This window comes from Apis laboriosa, unplaced genomic scaffold (genome assembly GCF_014066325.1).
Source record: "Apis laboriosa isolate Shangri-la unplaced genomic scaffold, ASM1406632v1 scaffold12_cov154, whole genome shotgun sequence".
In the NCBI taxonomy this organism is placed as follows: Eukaryota; Metazoa; Arthropoda; class Insecta; order Hymenoptera; family Apidae; genus Apis; species Apis laboriosa.
The window spans coordinates 3948101-3974941 of record NW_025221207.1 but is presented as its reverse complement, the minus strand read 5'-3'; the positions used below and the strand labels follow the sequence as shown (position 1 = coordinate 3974941).

Here is a 26841-nt window from a genome sequence, read left to right as displayed (position 1 = left end):
ATAATTGTGCTTAACTTCGCACTGAAAAACTGCTTGTTAAAAGAGCTCATTACGTATTCAGAACGTGACTGAAAATCAAGATGCAGGATAAGAAAATTCTCGAGTGAGAGATATCTTTCAGACGATGTTGAAGATTAGAGAATTTCTTGCCAATTGTCCAAATATTATTTTTATTCGAAGAAAAATTCACCGATGAAACTTTAAAAAAGGAAAATATCGATGAAAAGTGATTAAGATTCAATTATGACGAGTTTTCTATTACAGATATAACTTGTTACACTTATTGGTAAAAAATTAAGTTTAAATTATCTACTTGGAATGGAAAAATGTACAGAAAAAAAATACAGAAATGAAATTTTGCTCTGAGGACGAGCTCAGATTGCCAATTAAAAGTTAAAACTCGAAAAGGATTAATTTCACACGTGTTAATTCTTTTAACTTATTAAAAGTTACATTGCTGATGCAATTTATTTAAAAATATTTTAAATAACAGTAGTTGAAACTAAAAAAAAAAAGAAAAAATCAAATATTTTTTTGCTTAAATTTCGATGTTGTTCTGAAACGGTTCCAGTTTAAGCTTCCAATTTCGAATTCTGTATTTCGAGACGACTATCTTTAATGAAAGGAAACTTTGATTTTTTTCAAAATCTTAAAACTCTAAACTTCAATTTATTTTCAAGACGAAGTTTCAATTGAATTTAGTATAAATAACGTATGGCAGCAACTAAAATCAATTATCAAAGAAGAACCAAAAGTTACATTGATCCTGAAATTTTGTAAATTTTGCGATTTGTTGTGATTCATTTAATTTGTACGATTTGTATTTAATATTAAATGAAAATATAAAAAAGGTGTGGTGGATTGAAATTGATTCATGATAATTACTTTTTTTTAATCCAAAAAGATCAAATTAAAATCAGATTTATTACAGTCTGATCTTATAATTTAATTTAAAGATCTTAAATTAAATATATAAATATTTACATCATTAGAATATGATCAATACATTTCTTTTCACTAACTTCATTGAAACATTATATTACAACTTCTTATTATCCTTATATTCGTACGTGATGTTCCTTCTAATGTCACAAAATACTTTTCTTCCATTGAATATTTTTTTTTTCGAGAAACAGTTTCAATGACAAAATTTGTTAGAACTATTTCTGATAGGATCCAAAAAGAATAATCTCATTTTGAACGAGAATCGATAGGAGATCGTTTCGATAACGTTTTGAAAATAAAGATCAGAGAAGACAAAAAGCGAAAAGTCAAACGTTTTCGATTTATCAAAAGTCACTTGGATTTTTGTTAGATCCTATGATACCAACGGAAGTCACGGAACACGTGTACACAAGAAGATAAATTTAATTTCTTTCAAGTTATCCAACTCACTCGTATCTTAATTGAAGAAGTCGAGAAATACTGTTATATTGATTGTTATACAGTATTATATTGTGCGTGTACAAGTTTTTTGATCTAAAGTAAAATTTAAAATTGATGTATCTAAAAATTAATTTGTTATGAATTCAATAGTATTTAAGTGTTTATTGAATCTTCTTAAAAAATTAGTAGCATTGGAATTTTCTTTATACATCTTTTAGACAAAATAAAACCTCTTTTTCTGTAATTGGATTGAAAGGATAAAACAAATGTTAAAGCATTTGAAGCAAATAAAATAGAAAAATGTTTGAGGGATTAACTAAAAGTTTTTAGAATAATTATTGAAAAAAATGGATACACAAAACAACAAAGAAAACAACGTTAATAAATATAATTAACGTTATAACAACAAGAAATAAAGTTAAATAAGATTAAAATAAAAATATGTAAAATAAGTTTTCCTTTGTAACTTCAAAATAAAATTAATAAAATGAATCCATAATAACTTTTAATACATTAAAACGCAGATTACCAATTTTGAAACAGTTTAATATTCTTTACCAATATTTTTTTACCAGCGTCAACATAATTTTTTACATGACTGAAAAAAAATACCAGAAATTTTTTTAATCTTCCTTGGATCGTAAAAAATTCGTAAAGTCGAAAAGTTTCTTATCACGGAAGAAGAAGAAGAAGAAAAAAAAGAACAATTCTTCTACGTACAAGACAAGATCCCTGTAGAATACGTATACTGAGATCACATCGAAACTTTTAAAAGAGACTAAAGGGACGAGTAAACTTGGTATCTTTCACGGGAAATTTGAAATTACACTAGTAGATTGCGGAATAATATTTTATTGAACGTGGCGCATATATAAACGTACAGAAAGGAATTTTTGAGAAATCGATGAGATAAATATAACGATATTTAAATTCAATTTTTGATAAAGCGAGCTTTCGACAGGAAAAAGGATTTAAGGAAGAATGAATAAAATATTTTTAAAGAAATGTATAAAACAACTAGAAGAATTTATCTTTATCTTCTCTTTCTTTCGAAGATCTTTTTTACGAGAGGTTTGAAAAGTTTAAAGAACATGAAATATTTTATCAACTTTTTCAACATAATTCTTGTGAATATTAGATTTATTTGAAAATATGCAAACAAGTGTTAAAAATAATATTAAAGAAAATTTTCTTTTCTTCATATTATTAAAATTATTTGTAATGAGAATTATATTACAAGATAATTTTTTCGTTTTATTTTTTTATATTTATAATTGTATTTTTTGTGAATAAAATATTATCGAATTTATTTTGAAGGAAAGACAAGTATTATGGTAAGACCGAAAATGTACGAAAATAAATTAGGAGGGATACGAGACCTAGGGATTTTATCAAGAACTTTATCGCTTATTTTCCCCTGAACGCGTGAAAACTAGCAACCATTCTTTTTTCGTTCAAATATAACAAATAAACAATTCAGAATGAATTGTATCGAACAAATCCAAGGTTTCTTTCACTGAAAATATTAAATTGAAGAATTAAAACGTTAACGTCAGAAAATACTGATAAATTATTATTGAACGTAAAACAAAACGAACGATAAAAAGCATGATGAATCTCAGAACATTATTAATTTCAATTCACAACGATCGTATCAGAAATTTTATTACACAAATATATACTATAAATCATATTATATTACAAAAATCTATCAATATATATAAACAACAAATCAATAAAATTTCAAATTTCCGATTCAACTTTTCATTAACAAGTATTTCAAACAACAAATACGATCAATTATTTATTTAAAAATTTATTAAAAAATTTTTTCGAATTAATAACATCGTAAAGAACGTTGGCTTTCAAGATAATAGCACATACTTTCACATTTTCAAAATTCCATTCCCGCAATATCGTCCTCTCCCCAAGATTAATTTTCGATCGTGGGAGTTTATCTTCGCCACAAGTGTTGGACTGGTAACTATATTGAATACCCACATCCACTTCAGTCTTTGAACTTCATGAAGGGTACCTGGGCAAACAACCGTTTATCCAGGCTGACACGTCTGCTGCCGAAGTGCATTAATTGATTTAACCTTTGCGTCGCGCCATAACACATACCTTAATTTCATGTTTCGTCGAAACGACGATAAACGATATGCTAATTCGATCATTGTCCTAACTGGGACGAATCTCTAAAGTTCTTGTTATATTTCCTAAATGGAATAAATGACTGATCTGAGTTTGCCACCATTTTGAATTTCTAAGCTCTTATCTATCGTCTTAAGAATTATTCAGAAGAAAATTGTGGAAAGAATGGAAAATTAATTGTGAAACAATGTAGCAATTCGATTATTGCCCTAACCGTGACGAGTAATCTCGTCTTTATTATATTTTACAAATGATTGATAGGAGTTTGCCGCCATTTTGAATATATAAACTCTATCTGTCGTTTTAGGAATTATTCAGAAGAAAATTGTGAAAGCGTGGAAAATTAATTATAGAATGTCACGAAAATTAATTATGAAAGGTATAATGGCAAGTGTGCATTATATAAAATTCTTATAATATATTCAAAATTTTTCGATATCTAAATAATATCTACTAAATTAGATTCTGTTAGATCTGAAAACATTTCAAAGATGGAGCCTAGATAAAAAGAATTTACCCAATTTTAAATATTATACTACATACATCAAGAATCGCAATTTTTGAACAATCCAATATTTTTTATTCTGTTTTTCCTTATATTTTTATTATTTTATCAGCAAACGAAGATATGAGAGCTTTTCTGGAACTGATCCCTTATTTTTGAAGAATTTATCCCGCAGAATAAAATTTATTGGAAAAATATAACTTATCTATTATTCTTATGAGAGATATGAGTATATTTGTATTTTATATATATACACATATAAGTTTCAATGCAATTTAAAGAGGGGAAAAGAGGCCGAGGAATGATCAATCTCATAATAAAATTAAATTTTCTATAAATTTAATTTCGTTTTTCATATATAAAGTTATCGCCAATTTATATATAATTTCTCTGCCAAAGTATATAAATTGATTAAGTAATTCGATATTAACTTCGTCATTAATTCCTCTTTCTACAGGATTATCTACTTAACTATGATACGATTCGATAACATACTTTCGCATTTTATCGAAGGAAAAATGCTCGAAAACTTCCATTAATTTCTATAGCATCTAATTTACCAAGACTGACTGGCTAAGCGAATAATAATCTTAAACGTTTAAACAAACAGATTTATCGTTCGTTAATTTCAATAAATTAAAAGAAACATTCATATTATATGAAAATATTTTACAATATTTTATGAAAATTCTAAATTCAGAGAGATCTTGTCGTTAAGTTCATTACGAAATTATCGAATGTTCTCTCTATATTGAATAATAATGTAACTGGATCAATCTTTTAATTTGTTTATTCGCTGAATCCGCTTTCTGAGAACAATAATACAATAGATTCCTGTTATTGAAAGTCTTCGAATATTCAGATGTTAGTACACAAGAGAAAAAGAAGGAAGAGAAGAAAGAAGTGTGGATCTGCTATCTATTAGATCCACGTTGTGTATAAAGCACTTGCTAACAATATCGTGGAAAATATAATACGATATCAAAAGATTTAATAGAATTTCTTGAAGAATAGATTGTATTAATCCGATTATCATTGTATAATATTATTGAATAATTAGCGGAATTGTATTGAAATTGCAATGACTTCTTTGATGCAAAAGATCGATTCAATTAAATGAATTAAATATTGAATATCTTAATATATTCCTTGATTTAATTAATTTCTAATTATTAATTGATAATTTTATGTAAAAGAAAAGGAAGATATAACAAATCAAATAGGATTTAACTTTGATTTAATCAATTTTTAAATCTTGATTACTATTTCTATTTAGAATTAGCGAGATTAAATTCGTAGAAACGAAATATGTTATATGTATATATTATATTATATGTATATAATGAAACGATATAAGAATAAGAGAAATTTCGTGGAATTATAAAGTTCATTACGCGATATTAATTGATCTACAATTTGATACAAATGAAATTAAAAGTTCCAGTAGAGATTCTTTCATTTTTTCTCATTACTCTTCCTCTCCTCTCTTTTTTTTTTCTTTTCCTTTCTCTCCCTTTCTTCTTTATCATTGTCAATTTTAATCATACTATTCTTTTCTTCGTCAATCTTTCCCTTTTTTTTCTTAATCATTCTCTTGTTCTTCTTTGTTACTCCAAACATTTCGTCTTCTTTAATATTTTCTTTCTTCTTCAAACAAATATTGTGTAATGCGCAGATATATAAAAAAAAAAATAGTCAAACTTCATAATTAAAATCACCATTAGCATTATCGTGAATTATGCAATAATTAATCGAATAATAAAATAATGAATCGAATGGCGACGATTTATAAGAGAGTTATCTTGAGATTTTGATTTTATTTCGACAACTATGTTCTACGATCAAACTTATAGAACAAACTGCTAACAATAAGTGTCAACGCACACAAAGACGGTCAATCAAGCATCGGTGAACACCGAATACGTTTCACTCTGAAAACATGAGAAGTTTGTTCAACTTTGTAATTAACACGTGTCGTATAATTGGACTTCTAGTAATGAACAAAATTGAACAAGCAATTCTACGAAAAGGATGAAAGGCGATCAATTACGATATAGATAAAATAAAATAAAAATAAGAATTATTTCATTCCACGCTCATCGATTTTTATTCCCGAATTCATATCTCGAATAAATCTCGAAAATTCTTGGCAAAGTTATTAGATTCCATTCAAACGAGAATTTTTATATAAGAGTTATTTTTATATAATAAGTTATATTGATCAATAATAACCAGAGGCAAAATTTATTCGCCTTTCATAACTTTGGTAATGAAAAGTATTTTTTTCAAATGAATTCTTGAAATTTATGAAATAATGAAATATTTGCTGCTTCAAATTCTATTTGAGAGGAATGAAATTATAATAAATATTGTATAATATATATAACGAAATATAAAAAAGCAAGAACGTGAAACGAAATTGCGTGATATAATATAAGAGAAATTAACTGAAAGTCGAGGGATGAATCAAGATTTTTTTGTTTTCTTGGAAAAACATTTTTTATATTTATTCTTCTGAAAAAAGGATATTTCGAAAAAGATAAATGAAATGTCATATAATTCTTTTTCCTTTTTTTCACAAATTTTATATGTACTCTTACGAAATGTAATTTTCAATTGATTATAATAATTACTTTTAATTTCAAACTAATAACAAGAATTTTAGAAATTTTAATTAAGATATTTCGTAAATAAACGATTGTATATGAGGATTCTAAATTTCGAATTACTGATATTTTAATAAAATCTGTATAACTTATTCACTGAAAACTAATTAAATCTGTAAGTTCAATCTATGTTGTGTCACCAATTCAGAATTAATAATCTAAATCAGTAACTGTTTTCAAAAACAAATATATCGAAGATATAAAATATTAATTATAATAGATTTATAATCTATTAAATGCAATATAATTATTTTTAAAAATATTAAAAATATTTAAAAAGAATTCTGATTTGTCCTTTTCAAGACAATTAACGACAAAATTGTTCATCGGATAATTTCATCGTCATCCTCTCTAATTCAATGTAAATCCAATCCAAAATCCTATCGTATTATTAATTTAAATAATATTAATTCAAATCCGTATTAATTATCTTTAATAAATTACGTCCGTACAATAATGGATTCCACAGGTAACAGAGATCGTACTAAACCGCAGAGTAGTTTGATAAATCGAAAATACAAGGAAATCAATACGAATAATTGCTACGAGTCGTTTCGTGTTATTTCTACCAACTGTCAACCAATTTAGCGAATAAACCTATAAGTGGAATTATGGGACAAAATATCGATCACAGGAATATCGTTCTATTACCAGCTGATTAAACCTATCTAACTAGTTAAGTTGGTTTGGTAATTTCTTCTACCATCTCAATTTGCAATCTAAGTCTTCCAATTGATCAATATTTATTTATTTATATCAATAATTATTAAATTTAATCATTTTTGATGATCTTGAAGGATTGCATTTGATTTGAATTATAAGAAAAAACTAAGAATGATCTAACAATATTTCTATTTACATCGATATCTATTATTATCGATCCAACATCCGCTATCATCAAGATTTCGATTATAAGAATATTTTTTGCATCGATAAACTGTAATAGCTATCGTCAAGACAAGAATAAAGAATCAATAAGAATCAATTCTAATTCGTTTTTTTTTTGAGAGAGAGAGAAAAAACAAAATAAAATAAAATAATCAAATAAGAACAATTGAATTCAACGATTAATCGAATCCCCTACGCATTTCACTTTTGCATAATGAATCCATTACATGAAAATATATTATATAACATCTTGTTACTGAGAATATTATAATATATTTTAATGTAATGTAAGGAAGTAGAAAATTCATTTTATTTCATTTGCTTGATATTTACGTTTTCATCGATCTGAAGATAGAGTCACGACAATGGCGAAGGAACATCAAACGTGGGCGATTGTGATTCCTGAATACTAATGAGAAAGACTGCTAAATAAACAGTTCTGCTTCTGTAAACAAAGATACCAAGATCCTTGTCTCTTCGACTCAAGTAAGATTACGAAAAATTAATCGATGGTCAAACGAGGACGGAATCAGTAATTTCTGTTTACATTATGCCATGTACCAATTTATAATCTAATTTCGATGAAAAATAATTTTTGAAATAATATTAGAATTCGTGTATGTCAAGTCATTTTTCATTGAATTACAAACTTGATATTATAAGAAAAATTTGATTAAAATTTGGAAAGAGTATGAATTCTAATTGTTGAAGAAAAGATTAGATTTTGTTAAAAATAATGACAGACATTTTTTCTTCTCAAATTAGAAACAAAATTTATGAGAAAAATAAAAAATTGAAGTTAAATCCAAAAATTAAAAGAAAAACATAAAGTTTGCAATAAATTTAATATATGCAAAGTGGAGACTTTTAATGTAAATAAATATAAAAGTGTCAAATGTTGAATTTAGAATAATCATACTTAACATCTGCTTGCTTTCTTGCGATCCAATAAAATTAATTATGTTATTGTAAATCTATTAATATACTATCGATTTTATGTAACAGTTATGTTTTCCTTTCTATAACTTACTCTGTTATGGTATGCACTGTTTGCAAATTTGTCACAAAATTGTACTTGTGCATGAAGTTTCAATATCCAATAACACGATTTATGGCATACGTCAAGCAAATATTATTGAAATGTACACTGAATGAATAATAAATAAAATAAGAAAAGATATAATATTATTGACTCACGTATACATGTTCAATTGAAGAAAAATAGATCGATCAATTACCATATTCAAAATTTACGATCTTGAAGTAAGTCGTGAAGAGATACTCGAAATAATTACATATTTATCGTATATGTAGGAAAGGATCAATAAAATAAAATAGTACTTCGTTCCTTCGTTGAGAAATTCCAAATGGATAAAACTAAGAAACCATAGAACAAATTAATAGATACAAAAACCTGAAATTTTTTAATAAAATTGATAAATATGAAAAAGAACTTTTGTATCTATTTCAAATGGGTATACATTTGATTGAGGATCCTACTGACTACTTCAAGTTTTATAACCCAATAAATGTTAGAGACACAATAGCTGTTTTTGTGCTTTCAATTAGCATATTCATTCCAGAGGACTTGACTGTCAATTAACTTCATGAGATAAATTTGGTTACGTTGCACTCCTCTTGGAAATTGAGATGTAAAATTAAAAAAATAACCCATAAATGAACAAATTCAAGATATATGCGTTACATAAACATAAACATAAAGTTGAATTACGAGATAGAGTGAGATTAAATACAATTTCCAAAAGATTACCGCAAAACTGGCGACGGATAAAATAAGTTGTACACTTTGCCCAAGGGAAAGTTTCAAGAAATTGAGGCAGCTTCTCAAAGTATCTGTTGCCAACAAAAGAACAAAGTATAAGGATCGGTGGAAGCTTAGTGAATAAGAATTACTTCAGGAATATAAGAAGACACTTTTGAGAAACACTTTGTTATTCCTCTTTTCTATCAAACAATTCGTTAAATCATAAGATGCAACAAATTTCTTCGAGAGTGATAAACTGCTATGGACATTCAATCATTTGTATCAGTGAAAAAACTTTACTTAATAAACATTTAAGAAGAAAATAACGGAGAGTTATGGAACATTGGAACAATGGAACATTGAACAATCTTGTTGATTAACATTTACATGTACAAATTAATTATCAAATAATTATTAACGAATAATAATTATTCACGTTGTGAACTGTTACTTTAATCTGTATAATGGATATCTGTATTCCATAATCCATAAAAATTTGTTATTTTGTACGAGAAATGATTCTTGTAATTTGTTAATTTTGTTAATTTTGTTAATGAGATTGAAAACTAGTAGAAAATCATGCTTTTTGTAAAATACTACATTTATAATTATTATAAATTTCTTCTTTTTCTTCCAATAAAATTCATATAATCATTCTATTAAAATATTTAAATATGTACGAACAATATATACGAAGATTGAGATTTCAAATGAAAAAATAATAGATTGAAAATTTACTGCTTGTTTCGCGACAATTCATATATGATTGGAAAATTGAAAGAGTAAGAAAATAAGAGGAGGAAAAGACAGGAAATCGAGCATTTGAGCTTTATCGATCCTCGACGTTGATAATACGTGTTAATGGTTTAATCTTCATTAAGATGATCGTGAACCTCTGTTTGCTAGTTAAAATTTAATCCATCCTTTTTAATGGCTCGTCATTTTCTCGATAATTACGTGGCGATAGCATCGAAAGCAATGTTTATCCAGAAAATTGTATACAACACGTACGATATTTTCTAAGAACAACTATATCGTACATTTAAATGTGAAATAGATCGATCATCGATTTCTCATTCATTGATCGGCAAATTTTCGAGCAAGAATAATCACGAAGAAAATGAAATACAACCTCATGGTAAAATACATCTTTATGCGTACATCATGTATAGACCGCAATGATCGATTTCCAATAAACTGACCGCGGTTAAAGGTGTTGGGAATATTATTGCACTTTCATCATTGTGATCCTACGTTCGATTCCCCTCGTTGAAATGATTTATAATGATGCCTTTGTGATTTGATATTTGAACGATTCAAACGAATTTCTATATGATGGAGCAATTGAAGCTGTAAACTTTCATGTGCAAAAAGATCAGCAATTTTTTTTTCTTTTCTTTTCTTTCCTTTCCTTTTCTTTTCTTTTCTTATTTTTGTAATTAAATATTTTACGTATTGAAAATTTCAATAATTGGAAAAATCCTTTTCAAGTTTCTTCAAAGAATCTGCAATTTCTTTTTCGCTTTCCCTTTTTTTACATTTATTCGATTTTTAATTTAAATCCTATTGCGCTTTATTCGACTGGAATTCATTTCTCAAGCGACATTGAAGACTAGAATTGACGATGATCCATCGTTCGATAAAATTCATTTCCAGCATGCTATTTTGAATTGAATCGGTATCAGTCGTCAAAAATTTAAACGCATTCATCTCGGTTCATAATAATGACATACAAGTTATGCACGATGCATAAGAACTCGTAATTACGAACATGAAATTATGTTTCAGAATTTGTTCCATCCTTCTTCCGCGTCTTTAATGTTTTATGAGTTTGCCTCGTGTAATCGCCGAGCTGATTCGAGTTACGATTAAAAACGTAAGTTAAATTAGATGTTCTATATGTCTGTACAATAAATATACCATGTAAATAAAATAAAACACTCTATTATAAATTATAACTATCGTAAATGCTTGTCTTAAGAGATTGAAAAGAAATTAAACTTCTTTTACACCAATTTCCTCTTCCTTTATATTTATGAGCATGTAATATCTATGCTCTTCCATATTTAAAACACGAATAATTTGAATTTTTGCAATTATTCTCTGTTAAATTCCGTTACAATTTTAATAATTAATTCGTTTAAATGAAAAATGGAAAGAGAATTCGTATAAAAAAGATGTAAATCGAAAGAATGTAATTGTATCGATAAAAAAGAACTTCCAATAAATTCTCATTATTGGGTGATTCAAACGTTTACCATCAAGTAATTAATAATTTTGTTTATTATCAATTGTCTTCGCTTTCATAGTATCTAAAAGCAAACGATTATTAATGCATTAATGATTGAACTAGATATCTTTTTAATTTTTCCTTTATTTTTATAAATGTGAATAATTCTTTTAAAAATTCAATTAAAAGATATTCTTTTTTAAAAATCAATGTGAAAAACTAACTAACTAATTAAATAATTTAACTAGTTTAACTAATTAAACTGATAACTGCTCTTTTCTAAAAATTAACACGAGGCATATAATTTTTAAATATCTCCTATTTTCTGATTTAAATATTGACAATATTTTCCAAATATTGAAAATAATTTCTAGACTTTTATTATTTATTAATCAAACTGTTTATTCGCATAGAAAATACATGTACCAATGCAAACACCAATACGAACGTGATATCAGAACTTCTATAATTACACGAAAATTTGCAAACGCCTACATATTCATTCGAGTATATATACGTAAATACGCTGCATCTGTTCCATCAAGCTAGCAATGCTAATACCAAATATCACGAATGCAGGTTGTAATCAGAACCTACTCAAAGAAGTTGAAGCTGAAGATCTCAATCAAAGAAGCTATATCTAAATAAAATGTAATATATATTGAAATACGTTGGAATGCTGCATGAATATTTAATATTTATTTCTGCAAAAATATAAATTAACATAGTAATAAAAATTGACCTACAAATATATATATATATCAATATTAATTACATTCATAATAATAACAATACATATTTTTTTATTTTACATTTAATTATCAACACGATCGTCAATTTTTGAAACAAAAAGAATGTAAAAAATGAATAATGAAGAAAAATATTTTCTCTTCATTAATTAATCGTGTCTTTAATTAAATCATTGCGTCAACAAATAGATCAAATTAATTTTGTATTATTTCTTTTCTATGCCTCATGATTTCGATTATTTTGTGAAATTCTGTTCGCTACATCGTGATGACAAAACAACTTTATTTTTTTGTTTTTTTATGTCGCCTATACTGTCCAGTTTTCGTCAATATCAACTGCACGTGACACACGTCAATTAAATAAGCACATTGTTCATTCATTGGTGACGAAAAAACTTGGAAAACACTGTCAGAATTGGCGTGTAAAGAAATTGCATAATTGATAATATATAATAATGTATAAAATATTCAAAATAAAATATTATATACACGTTATATTATTTAGTTGAAATAAACCTCTATTTTTTTTTTGCTTCTATTTATTTAATTAATAAAAATATGAATTTACTTAAACATTCGCAATATAGCGACAATACAATATAATATAATTCTCTTTCACGTCACTCGAAACGTTTAATCACATTCCTTCGAATCGTTTATACCCTAATATTTTGTTCTTATGTCAGAATGGCTGCGACAAAAGATTAAAAACGTAACAAGTTACAGTTGTCGAGAGGGAAATAATTTGCGAATCATATTGCAAGAGATTGTAATTTTGTCACTTTATATACTTGAAAAATGAAATATTCTCGAGAAAAAATGAGAAATTTCTGTTCCTTTTCTAACCATTCAACCATTTAAAAGTGAAATAACAAGCATATAAAAAATATTTTTAAAACGAGCTGAAAAACAATTATTCTTTTATTAATAAGATCTTTTGTTTCTAATATTAAAGAAAAAATAAAAATAAACATTTGTAGCAATAGCTTTAATCTTTGAGATTCCTACTTTTAGAAATACGTAAAAAAAATAAAAAAAAAATAATACAAATCCTTGAAAGAAGATCACATTTTAATTCAATATTCGGAACGATGATAATGAGAAAGAAAATCTATTAAACAAAAATTATTTTTTCTAATCAAAATAATTTCAAAAAGAGAAAAAAAGAAATAATTTTACATTTGACATTAAAGCTTGTACAATACGTGGAAAAATTTAATAATCATAATATATGAACCGTAAAGTTATTCTAATTTTTCGGAATTTTATTTTTTCTTTGTATACATTCCTTCAAATTATTTTAACCTATATAAATTCAACAAAATTTATATCATATAATTTAATTTATGGCGAATTAATATCTCATTTTAAAGTAGTTTTATATATTAATTTATTATGTTAATAAAATTGTGCATACATGCAGCAGTGTAAAGGATTTTAACACGATTTTAACACGTTAATGGAATAAGGTATCGAACTGTAAAGAAATGACATAAAAGCATTCTTTAAACTAATCAGATTAAATTTTCCATGCAACAGGTTTGTTTAACGTTTCGTTAGAAATCTATGTGTACAATATCCGTAGAATTTTAAAAATTTTCAAGCTACAATTTTTCGTAATAAAAGAATAACGTGTTTCTTCCGAAGTTTCTATCTTTTCTTAACAAATATAAAAAAATTAATTTATAATTTTTAACATGTTAATTACGATTTCTACATATTACCTATTCAAAATTCAAAAATTAGCGATAAAATATCACAATTGAATTGAAAATAAATCGAAAAACGTAACAAGTTCATATAATAGCAATATGAAAGCTTGTAATCATTGAATTTTTTCATAGAATGAAAATATGTAAAAAAAAAAAAAAAAAATAGTAATTCAAATGTTTTATATTCATTCTACTATACATATAAAGAAGAAGCATTAAAATCGAAATACGAAATGCAAATTACTACGTATACATATTTGTTCCGAAATTCCATTATACTTATTTACCCTTTACTTCTCTATCTCCTAAGAATTCGAAATAATAAAACAGAAAATACAACTTTTTCTTCTTTTAATATTACATAAAAATCAAATATATTATAAATTATTAGAAAAAATTATTAAAAAAATCATATATGATATTTCAACATTACAATGCTTAAGTATTCGCATTGTATGTTTATTATATCATTTATATGATTAATTAAGCCAAAATACATTATATGAATAAATAATTATAAGAATTTTATACTAATAAAATAAAATATAGAAATGATAAGAAAATACTTCGTTGAAAAATAAAGCTATCTATATAAATTATGTAGGCATTGAACATGTTATTCGCATCGAATTATATGAAATTCGATAACGACTTGAAAAATTCAATAACGACTTCAAAAAACTTGTCATTAATCTTATTACGTTCCAATGATGCGTAAAAGTCTTTTAGAATTTTATAAAGGCATCTAAAGTTTAAATTATATTTCATTATTATGTTGAAATTTCGAAATATTCGATCCACTGTACTATTACAAAACATAAAAACATAAAAATAAAGTACGCAATAGATATTTAGAAGCTATCTACGTAGATAAATGATAATAGTCGAAATCGTGCACGAAAGATACGAAAGTAAAGTTAATAAACACGAACAAGGCGAACAATTAAAATCGTTTCTGTATATCGAAATTTTCCCTTCGTGACTCACGATTAGGATCGTTTACACAGTGAACTCGATAAGCAGTATTGATTCGCGTGAAAATTTTCCTGAAACCACGATTTGTTATCGGAATATAGTCAGTTTCGAGGATCAGATTTTTATATTACGCAATGATATTTCCTCTGACAAGCGCACAATTAAACGAAATAACCAATCAATGTGGGAATTTCAAAATATGCAAAGTAATTTCGAATTTTTATCATTCACGTTTATCATTCACGTTTCGTGTGCAATTATACAAGAGGAAATTTGAAAGATAAGATCCTTGAATTTGAAAAATTTTCTGAGAAATTCGAAATATTGGGGAACAAAATTTGAACTTTAACAAAATGAAAAGAAATTATAAAAGTCAAATCATAAAATTATCAGCATGAAATTGATCTTGAGTAAAAATAACTAATTCTTTCTAATTAACTTATAATTTGAAAAATTAAATAATAATTTACAATTAGTTAACACGTGTATATTATAAAATAAAAATAATAATAACTTAAATAATATAAAAATATAAAAGTGTACTTACAGTTGTGATTCGATGGAGAATCAATTCGCAGAATAACGCGAATCAAGATTGGATCCGTTTGTCAACGTACAGGAACGCGCATCGGAAACCTTTTATCAAAATTAAATGCTCGATCTTATCGAAAAACAAATCTCCATTCTATTCTAACACTCTATTCTACGATTCCACATCTCGATCCTAATTATTCTTGAGTCCATAACGTAACGGAAAGCGAAAAAAAAAAAAAACACAAGATCAAAATAGTAATCACGTCTTCTACGATCGATCGATCTTTCACAAACTTGTATCTTTTATCGACGATAAAAATCCTCTCTATTCGTTTCTAAATAAATCGGTACAACGATCATCCGTAGATCGATTTCACGGTTTTCGCGATAAATTTCATCGATCGTATCGATCAAAGAGAGGACAGAATGCTCGAAAAGGGAAACGATGCGATACGGTGGTTGCTCGCGTCACGGCGCGCTGAGAACTGAATACCTTTCGACGGTGGTGGCTCGTGATAGGTCGGTCGAAGGAAAGCGAGTGGGGTTTGCGTGCGGAAAAACGTGAAGAATGCCTTGAAAGAGAAAGATAGAAATGAAGAAAAAGGGTGGTGTCTTTTTCTGGGTGATCCTGTAGGTCAAAGAAGGGGGATCAGACATTGGTTGATCCCCACGTTTATTCGACATTCAACCTTTATCATCGAAAGTTTATCCCTTACTGCTTATCACGCTGGGTCAATCAACGTGAAACAAAGAACAAATGCAGATAATCTGGACTACGATGACGAATTTAGGATGAATAATGGTAGCATAAATTATGCTTTAAAGTGAGATAATTGTTTGAAATCGAAGAATTGTCGGATTTTTTCGATATTCTATATTAAGAGTAAATAATAATAATGATGTTTATAATGATAATGATAATTATAATAATATTTTTTATAATTATAATTTTCTATAACTATATTTTTTTCATGATATATGATAAATGATATATAATGATAAATGAATTTTTTATTCGCGGATCTACTTTTTATTATTCTGAGCTTTGAAAAAATAAAGAAATTTTGGAATGATTATAGAAATTTCTATAATATTATCTAATTTCGTGATAGATAATCATTAAATATTTAAAACTTTTTTCAATAAGAATAAAAACTTGTTTCGAAAATTTAACAATGAAATTTCTTCTTCTTTCATACTAGTCCAGATTACTTACATAGTTAATTTTAATATTTAATGTTTTGAGGTTAATGAATAATCTTTTTAGGAATTGAATCTGTATAATAATCGATTGAGATTTTAAAAATTTTTAATTGAATACAAAAATGAATAATGAAAATAATAATTGAAATTGAAATTGTGATAAAAAAAAATAATTAATTTTGTAAAAATTATCCAAATGATTTTTAATGAAAATGTGTTCAAGACATAGCTATCTTTTCCTTTTTATACTCACCTTAATTTTATTGTTGGTCCATAAAGATTTCCACGGCAGAATTTTATTTTTTCATTTGTTTTCGTTTTTTTCTGTAGCCCGTGCATACCACTGGAAATTATTTGACTGAAAAAATAAAATAAAATATTTAGATTTATTTCATCAGACAAGTATAATAATTCTAGATAAGAAAGATACAATAAAAATGACAGTGATGATGAAAGGAGAATCTAGAAGAACGCTATGCAAATTTCATAAAAATGCTAATTAAATGAAACGTTTCAAACAAGTGAAATTTTGTAATCAAGATAAGTAAAATTTCATGGAAATGCTAATGAAATAACCTCGAATTTCGAATAAAATTTTAATATTTATATATATATATATAAATAAATCTTTAAACGATTGAAAATTCATGAATAGATTGAAAATAGATACATCTGTTATTGATAATTAATATTGGTATATATATGAAACTTTCGTACTAACATTGAGATTTTATTAAGATCATCTCAATCTTGAGAAAAGAAATTTTGAAGTATGATAAAATAATACAATTAAATATATATAATATAATATGAACTATAATATAATTTTTATACAGTTATATATGTAATTATGTATATAATCTTTTTATTGATTTATACATCATTGTTGATTTGTATACTTGAAATCAAATTGTTTCGAGCCTTTGTACCTTTTTTATTTATCCTGAATAGCTTGAAGAAAAAGAACATCTAGATATTATTATTTGATTTTTTATTTTATTTCATCATTCACTGTCATTCTTAATTATCTATTTTTAAAAAAAATATGTGTTTATAATATTAACTAATTTAATTAACAAAATTTTAATAATGAAAAATGTTATAAATTATTCATCCATGAAAATTAAATCTATTAAATATTAATTTTGAAATTAAAAAAAAAAAATTTGTAAATCAAAAATCATACAATAAAAGGATTCTGAGTTATCTGCTGAGAATTAGAAGAATCTTATGTATTTATCTATTTCTCAATAGATGGTGTTCAATGCAATGAATGAAATTGTTTGTACTTCACTTCTTAAGGATAATGAGTACAATAAGCATCATATATGCAAAGTAGTTATTGCATTTTGATGCTATTATTTTATAATAAAGTTCAAATCATAGGATATTAAAGGTAAATTTAAATATTTTTTATTTTATATATACATTACAAATATTTTCACTTAATATCTATTATTAATTTACATTAAAATTTTAATAAAACGAAATCGATACAATTCTAACCAAACGTAAGCACGTGGCTTCAATGAAGCACATGGTTTCAATGATTATAAGTATATTAATATTATTAATATTATATATTAATATTATTAAAAAATTTTTTAAGAATAAAAAATTAAATCTACAATGACCATTAATATATCTATTGATTTTTGATTATGAATTGATTCAATTAAATTTTTGATTCCTGACAAAAAAATCGTTTAGAAAAAAAAATAAAATTTTAATAACAATAAAACTATTAACGAAAAGATAATAAGGAAAATAAATAATATTATATCTTAAGTTTTACGATTGATACAATTTGTTGTGAATAATATATTTAAATTATTATTAACTAGATAAAATATGAAAAATAAAATATATAATAATCCTTTTATTTTTAAATCAATTTTTTGAAAAATAAATATATGAAAAAAGTAATAAATTTTACGAATAACTATTTTAAATATTAAAAACTTTTTAAATTTAAGATTAACTTAATTCTTTCTTTTATTTTAGTATCAAAGATGTCATGTCACTCTAAAAAATATATTAAATCATTGAAAGAAGATGATTTTTGCGATATCTGCGAACGTTGTTCAAAATGTGGAATAATAATACAAGCAAATCATACATGTAATACATGGAATGGCAATAATAATAGTTATAACATAAAATCACGAAAAAAAGATAAAATAAGGAATAACTATTCTAAAAAAATTTCAATGTACAATCAAAGTACAACAATATACCAATCAATAAAATTTCAAAAAAATTTTTGCCAAAAAAAATCTGTCAGTACACAGACAGAAACAATTTTAACTACATCAAATGCAACACAAACAAATGATGATTTTAATAATTATATTAATCTGAATGACAAGGAAATCTATAGAAAACTTATTAAAAATTTAGTTGAAAAAATGACACAAAATAAAATATTACTTACTAAATTACATATGCTTTGTGCTAATTTGCAAATAAAATAAGATTTTTCATAGTTTTTTTTAATTAATGACACGTTTATTATTATTATTTAGTTATATTTTAATTTTTGACGTTCATGAAGTAAATCAAAATAAAACGTTAATTAAACATGATATCTTTATTTTTTTATTTCGTGTAAATCAAATTTTTGCTCTTTCGTTTTATCTATGAGATGATTTTTGTTATTCTATAATTATATTTTCATTTTTTACATAAATATAACATGAATTATCAACTAAAAGTAAATTTATAATTTTTTTTATGTTTATATAACTTGATTTTATAATTATGTATTAACTATTAATGCGAAAGATTAATAAAAATTTATAATCAATATTAAATTGTCAAATCGTTATTATCTGATCTATTAATGTATACGAATATTTATAAATTATTGTTAATTACTATATTTATCAATATAAAAAATATACAACTTATCATTTGTAGATAACACTTAATAATTGACTGCTTTCCTTTTTTTCATTAACTCGCAAAAATTATTTTAACGATCCGCGAAATTATTTATATCGTATAATAAAACATACGAAACTCTCAAATAAAAACGCATACTATAAATATTCACAAATAAACAATATCTCACACATTCTAAACACTTACGAATAAAAAACGAATGCTATAAACAATTACGACTAAATATATTTTAATTCGTGAACAAACATACTTTAAATATTCAAAAACATATGTATTTATTATAAATAATAAATAAAATAAGTTTCTTATACAAAATACATACACAATTTAAATTATATAGGAGAAAACAAGCGCGACACGTCTGTACGATACGGAACGCTACACTGTTATGAATCGTAGCGTTCCCCCACCCAGCGAGCAAAGTCGCGCGCACCGATATCGATAGCGACGCAAGTAGATTTCAGATATTTTATTAATATAAAATATTTAAATATTATAATTTTCAATTGTATATTTAAATATATTCAAAAAAATACTTTGAATTATATTTTTTATTTCATTATATGTTAATCGAAAAAAAAGTTGTATCATATAAGTTATTTTATCGAATCAAGAATTCTATTTTATGAACAACTAAATATGTAGAAAATTGTAATAAAACTATTTCAATATAAAATTATACGAAAGTATATTAATATATTTTCTCATACTATTTTATTTAATTTTTATTTAATTTTTTCTTCATTTTTAAAATACGAAACATTGATATGATAATTATAAAAATATATTTATAATGTATTAAATGTTCTTATGTTCTTATGTTCTTATGTTCTTATTTATTGATATTAAATGCAATATTTTCTTGTTTTAATATTAAATAAATTTAAATTTTGTTTTAATAATAGAATAACATGAAAGTATATGTAGAAGAAAAAGTAAAAAATATAAGGCATAACAATACATAAAGAAAAATCAGTTATCGAGAGATTTTTATTTATTTTATATCTTGAAATCGACTATTGTTAAGAATAAAAAATTTTGCAACATTTGAAAAAATCTTGATAAAACATTTTCTAGTTTTAAAGATATTTTTCGATATTTTATCATAATATTTATTTCTCTTGATATAATTAAAGTGTTATATTATATTGAAACTTGTTAAACTTTTCATCTTTTTAACTTTTTATATATCAAAGCATTTCTTTTTAGATATTAAATTAGATAAAAAAAGAAAGAAAAATCAATAAAAATTATTCTTCTCTGATTTTAATGATAATTTTTTTATTTTTCATTTATATAGAATATTATTTATCCAACTTCTCCTTGAAGAAATTTCTCTGCATTTTATTTCTGCATTTTTATTATTGCATTTTTTAATTAAAAACATCAACATTTGTTACATTTACTTTATTAACACAATATTTAAACGAAGTTACTTTCTGTTGTATGGTTTTATTATTGAACGCTTTGAACTAAATCTACATGACTCGTTAAAATTAATACGACATTCGGGATCAGAGTTCTTCAATTTTAATATGCATGTTGAATGAAGCATTTTTTGCGACTTCTATCGGATATTTCTCTCTCGATTTAACCCTGTATCGTAAAACGAATGAAAATCAAATTGAAGAATATCGTGGTTTTTGTTCACCAAATATCAACATTTCAATATATTTTTTTAATTTTATAAAAATGAATAATGGACATGTCAATCAAGAAAAGTTGAAACAAAAAATCCTGTGGTATCGCATAAAAGAAACATTGCATTTGAAATTACAAAAAAGAAGAAATAATCCTCAAAATATGTGTAAAAGGAATCCAATTTTTCAATTTTTCATTGTTTTTAAAATTTTTAATTTCTATAATATTAGCGCATGCATATATTATAGTATAATAAATAAAAATAATAGATACTATATGCAATGTAAACTATATGCTATCAAACTATAGTGCTGCATGCGATATTAAATAAATAAAAAAAATGAAAAACTAAAAGAAAATAGTTTATGAAATTAAAAATAAATAATGAAATACAATATTAAATTTAAATCACCATAAGATGTTGTAATTTATTAAAATATATCAAAGAAATATCGATAGATCTATTATCAGTAGAAAGAGAAACGTGTACACAGTAAGGAAGAGAGCATAACTCGTCTTTTGATGGATCGGCTGTTGCGATTGGCGATGAAGAGAGAAAAAGGCCGTCAAGGCTAAGTTTAGAGGGGTTGGCGGGGAAAGATGGAAAGAGAGGGGTTGCACTTTGAAACGTACGTCTGTCTCCAGGGGGTTACAGGTGGTTGCTCCTGGAAGAAAGAGACGAGAGAAAGGAATACATCGAAAGTATTGTGGTTGAATGAAAACGGTGAAGAAAAAGTAAAGGTTCAAGAAAAATCGTGCATGAAGTACGCGCAATTTGATTACCGACTGAGCTTTGTTCCATCGTCGAATAATAAAACTTGATGAAAATTCTCTTTATCGTTTATATTTCGAGCAAACACTCGATATCTTTGTTTCACGAGACGAATTCGCTCCTACAAAACGAGAAGGAAATTGAGAACGTGTAACGTGCAATAGACATCGAGTAGCGTGAATACGAGCTATCACTTGAACCCGTTAATTGTGATACAATTCTCGAACAATCATCAGCCGATACTCGTGTCAAGCGTCCGTTAAACAACATTTATAGAGCATCTCCTCGAAATCAATTTGACATCTTATCAACGAGACGCGAAGGATGAATATTGTATCGGATAAGAATTATCGATCGAATTACCAAATACAATTAATAATCATCGACAACATGGATGAGAATTAAGACAAATTACAATGTTTCCTTCCCGCGTAACTTCCTTCCCGATAATAAAAAGAGCGAAGGATCGACGAGCGATCTCTGTAAAAAATTAATCAACGAGCGAATAAACGCGCGATAACAGAAAATGGAATAAGAAAAAAAAAAGAAGGGAGAAAAAAGGGAGAGAAAAGAAAGGAAAAATATTTCTTGAAATGAAAATACCGCGAATTTACAGAGAGAGTCGGGGCGCGCTCGAATGAAATTAAAACCTGCGGGATAACCAGGCGACGAATCTAAACCGTGCCAGCATCAAGATCCCGAGGATGCAAGAACTTAACCGCGCGCGCCACCCCGTAGATAAGAGCAGCGTTCGATGGTGGTGGGATGTAGAGATGGTAGAGGGGTGAGGTGAGCTTTTGCAAGCTCGTGGCGCCACTTGCGTGGCCTCCCCAGCGGTTGAAAGGGGTGAGAGGTTTGGGGGTTGGTTGCAAGCCTCGATTCTAGGCTTCAGTCAGTCGTGCGAGGAGCGAGACTCGCTAGGGTCGAAGGCTCGTTGCGACCGTGGTGGTCACCCTTCTCGGCGGACTGTTCCCTCGGGACAGGCTCCACCTGTTTATCGTTCCGTCGTGTAAACCAGCAAAAGAAAAAAAAGCGCACCGTGTGAAACAAAACGTGGAAGAAATGTTGGCGGCGCGGTTGATCAAAAGGGAGAATCGTGGGCCGATCGAACGATACACGAGATAATCGTGGTGAAAGAGGTGGATGAGTGCCGGCAGCCTAACCAGTGATTTCGGCGTGATTACCAGCTTAATTGATCAGGTGCGGTATATATCGAGCACTTAACCGTGATATTCGGCTATGCTACACGTTATGCGTACATTATTCTAACTAAGCACGAATCCTTTTCCGTTTCTCTCTTTTTCTCTCTCTTTCTCTTTCTCTGTCATTCTATCTATCGTTCACGTTGTCCTCCCTCGCTTTCTCCTTTTGTATCGATGGCCTCTTTTCACTGTGTCTTTCTCTGTAACAATTTTTTCTCCATCTCTCCTCATCTTCGTCCCTCTCTTCGTTTTATGCCTCTTATCCTCTACTCTTCTTCTTTCCCAGATATCTTGCCTCTCTTTTTCACCTCTCCCTTTTCTGACCTTCCCTGTCTTCCGGCCTCTCGGCTGATTAACCGTGAAATGGGGTGATTACGAACGCGACGACACGCGCACATACGTAAATGCGCATACATTGTAACGACAGCGGATGGAAAAGGGGATGCAACGTGACCTCGTGGCGAATATTCTTCTTTTCGTGCGCGAGTCGGTCGGTAAGAGCACCAGATGAGGGTTGCCAGGCCGCTTTTTTTTTTCTCGCCAACAGGACGACACTTTGGGAACGTCTCTGTTCGGGTTACCACTTCTATCGAGTGATTTCTGTTCTCCTTTTTTTTTAAACCGTATGAATATTCTACGAGCAATTTGTTCCTTGTTGATTACTTCTTTCTTTGTAATTCTTTTTTCAATTGAAATTAATTGAATTCGTTAATTGTGAATTATCGAAAAACTTTTTCAACGTATGATTTCTGTGTACATATCTATTCAAATATTTGGTAAAATCTGTGAAAATTCAAATATTTCTTTTCTTTTTTTTTTTTTTTTTTTCTAAGGTAAATATGTACAAATGCATGTTTATGACGAGAAAATCGAAAGTTTGTGTGAATGTACGGAAAAACCTTGCGAAAAAATTATTCTCTATCATGCAAGAATTGAATATAACTGTTTCCTAGAAGCACAAAGGCCATTGTGTAACAGTTTCTAAAAGTGAAGTTCAAGGTAAACATTAATAAGGTTAATGTATGTATTCACTCGGTACTTCAAGATAACGATACTCTTTGAAACGGAAGATTTTTTTTATTCTTGAGTGTTTTTTCTATTTATAAATTCGAATAAAAGAATTCTTTAAAAAATCATTAACGTAATAAAAATAATATTTAAAGATATATATATCTATTCAAAATATATTTTAAAGATTAATAGAAGAAATTTTAAGAAATTTTATAAAAAGAATTAAATGATAAGATAAGCAATAAGTGATAAATAAAAATATTCAGAAATTTTGATGGAAATAATAATCGATGATTAACATACTTTACTTTTTATAACGTCTAATAAAAATTTCTTGGACAAATTGATTGATCGAATGAAATTAAATGGATGAATCTTTTCTTTATTCGGTAGGACGCGTTTCTAATCAATTTCTTTTCAAGATTTCTTCCATTTCGTAGTTTCATTTCCACCTTGGCACCGTTCAAATTCTCTTCTCTATCTCGATCAATGAACTTGGTAACTGAGAGCCGAAAGGTAAGCACACGTCTTGCGGAATAGCGGAGTTTATGGCCTAGTCAGACCGAATAGGATCGATATTTAGGGAAAAAAGTAGCGTACGCGTGAATTCCTGGATTTAAAGCTGGCACAAGTGGAAGTTGAGACTATACCGTGCTTTCTTTTTTTTTTGTCTCTCCCTTTTTTTTTTTCTTTTTAATTCCAGCGGCAAAAAATATGCTTCATTTTCAAATTAAATTCTTCGAATACTCGTGATGAACGTTTCGATTAGATTGATTCGAATATTTTATCATACTTTCATCCATCAAAAAAACGTGCTCGAGTATGTGAAAGAGTTAATATTAGTTTCCAACATTTCCTCTCGTCGAAAAGTCGAAAGTTTTAAAAAAAACGTATCTCGTAACGCAATCAAACGCCAAGTAAATACATTTACAGATCTCGTTTCCGTTTACGTTAATATAGAAGCGAAATTTTTCAAATGATATAAAAAACATATACACGATTAAAAATTTCTTCAATGTTAAAAATTTTATTGTTGAACAAAAGGAAAAGGAATATAAAAATTCCAATGATGATGAAAAAAAATTGCAATAACAATCGTAATAAAACAAATTTTTGTATTCGACGTAATACAGAACTGACCTACTATTTAATATTATCCCGCTTTCTTTGCCAACGGCTATTACTCAAAGCGACACAATTGCAACTCAAGAAACATCGTACTTTTGTACCAAGCCAAGTGAATACATAATTTTAGAAACAAAATTTGCCTAATCCTTTATTAAATTACAGATAAAATAGATTGGATATGTTTCGATAGCGAACAATATCTCGATATTTCCTGATCGACGATGAACTAACAAATATCAGTCTGGACAGTTGGCGTGTATTATCAAATCAAATGTTATCACGAGTAATAACGTTTTACACGAATTAAAGATATAAAATGCAAAACAATGGCCAATGCACATACAAAAGCAAGAGTCGTGCGTATTTGCAGCGCATCCGATTAAATTTCAAACTCGATCGGGTGTGGCGTAAAACCAATTCGTGATTTGAAAACCATTTTTTTTTTTTTTTTTTTTTTGTTTTCGCCTGTCTACATCCGTGTACACTCGTCAGATGGATCGACCGAACGTTTGAGCTCAAGGGTCGTTTGAACTCGATATCTCGTCAGCATGAGTACGCCGCTGTCGTGCCACGACCTAAATGATTTTAAAAAGGAAGAAAATCCGTCTCATCCCCGAGAGGACGGCATATGACGTCTCGCGCAGCTGGTTCACGTGCACGAGCAATTCACAAAAGGAGAGAAATGCAAGGCCGTGCCTCGTTCGGAAATTGCGAAATATCGACGAAAAAATACCGATCCTACGCAGCAAAGATTCGTCGATGCGAATTTTTTTCATCCCTCGCCTATTCCTAATTCTTCGATCAATCACGATCGATGCTTCTCGGCCATTTTAACGCTCGATACGCGTGTTGGAAGGATACTTTGCGTATATAATATAATTTTCGAAAAATCCTGTTTAAAGTGGAAGCGTGAATTTAAATATTTATGACGAGTTTACCATCGTGAATGGAACAAAGCTTTACGAAGATAGAAATGGAAAGATGTGATAAAAGAAAAGATAGATTAGACTTTTACGTGGAAGTTGAGGCATAAATGATCGGGATTCGTTGAAGTTTCGAATTTCTGATGTAACAACATTGATCGCGCCGCAACGAATTTCATCCCTCTACGCCAAAAAAAAGTAGCGTATTCATGAAACGACAGGAAGAAGGATGCTATTAGGTAAGATTAATGCTGGAAAACGAAGGCAAATAGAACCAGAAAATATACGAAAGAGATAAAAGAGCATCGATAAATTGAAAAAATATTCGTTACTACCAAACGAAACGTTTACCAGTTTACCATCGTTTATTATTTCGATCAAACCATGCGTAGACATCTAAATACGAAACACGTGAGAGTTTGAAGAGAGAACAGTAGATATTTTTCTTGAACGTTATTGCAAGCGTGCAAAAGGGAAAAGCGAACATTTCATT

General features: G+C 27.3%; 2 protein-coding genes across 5 annotated transcripts in view; one reads left to right on the top strand and one right to left on the bottom strand.

Annotated features, from left to right (window-relative positions):
- Positions 1-26841, bottom strand: part of LOC122720361 (synaptotagmin-5) — a 116808-nt gene that overhangs the window by 64161 nt on the left and 25806 nt on the right. For 2 of the 4 annotated variants that reach the window (XM_043947011.1, XM_043947014.1), the window contains exon 2: positions 17021-17125. The gene's annotated coding sequence lies outside the window, so the exon portion shown is untranslated. Of the gene's footprint in view, positions 1-15577; positions 15665-17020; positions 17126-19993; positions 20029-26841 lie in introns of those variants that run through there. The other 2 variants (XM_043947012.1, XM_043947013.1) reach the window with 2 other exon arrangements.
- The window catches only part of LOC122720360, a 55433-nt gene continuing 51612 nt past the window's right edge, over positions 23021-26841 (top strand). Inside the window, exon 1 of the mRNA XM_043947010.1 lies at positions 23021-23284. The gene's annotated coding sequence lies outside the window, so the exon portion shown is untranslated. The remainder of the gene's footprint in view (positions 23285-26841) is intronic.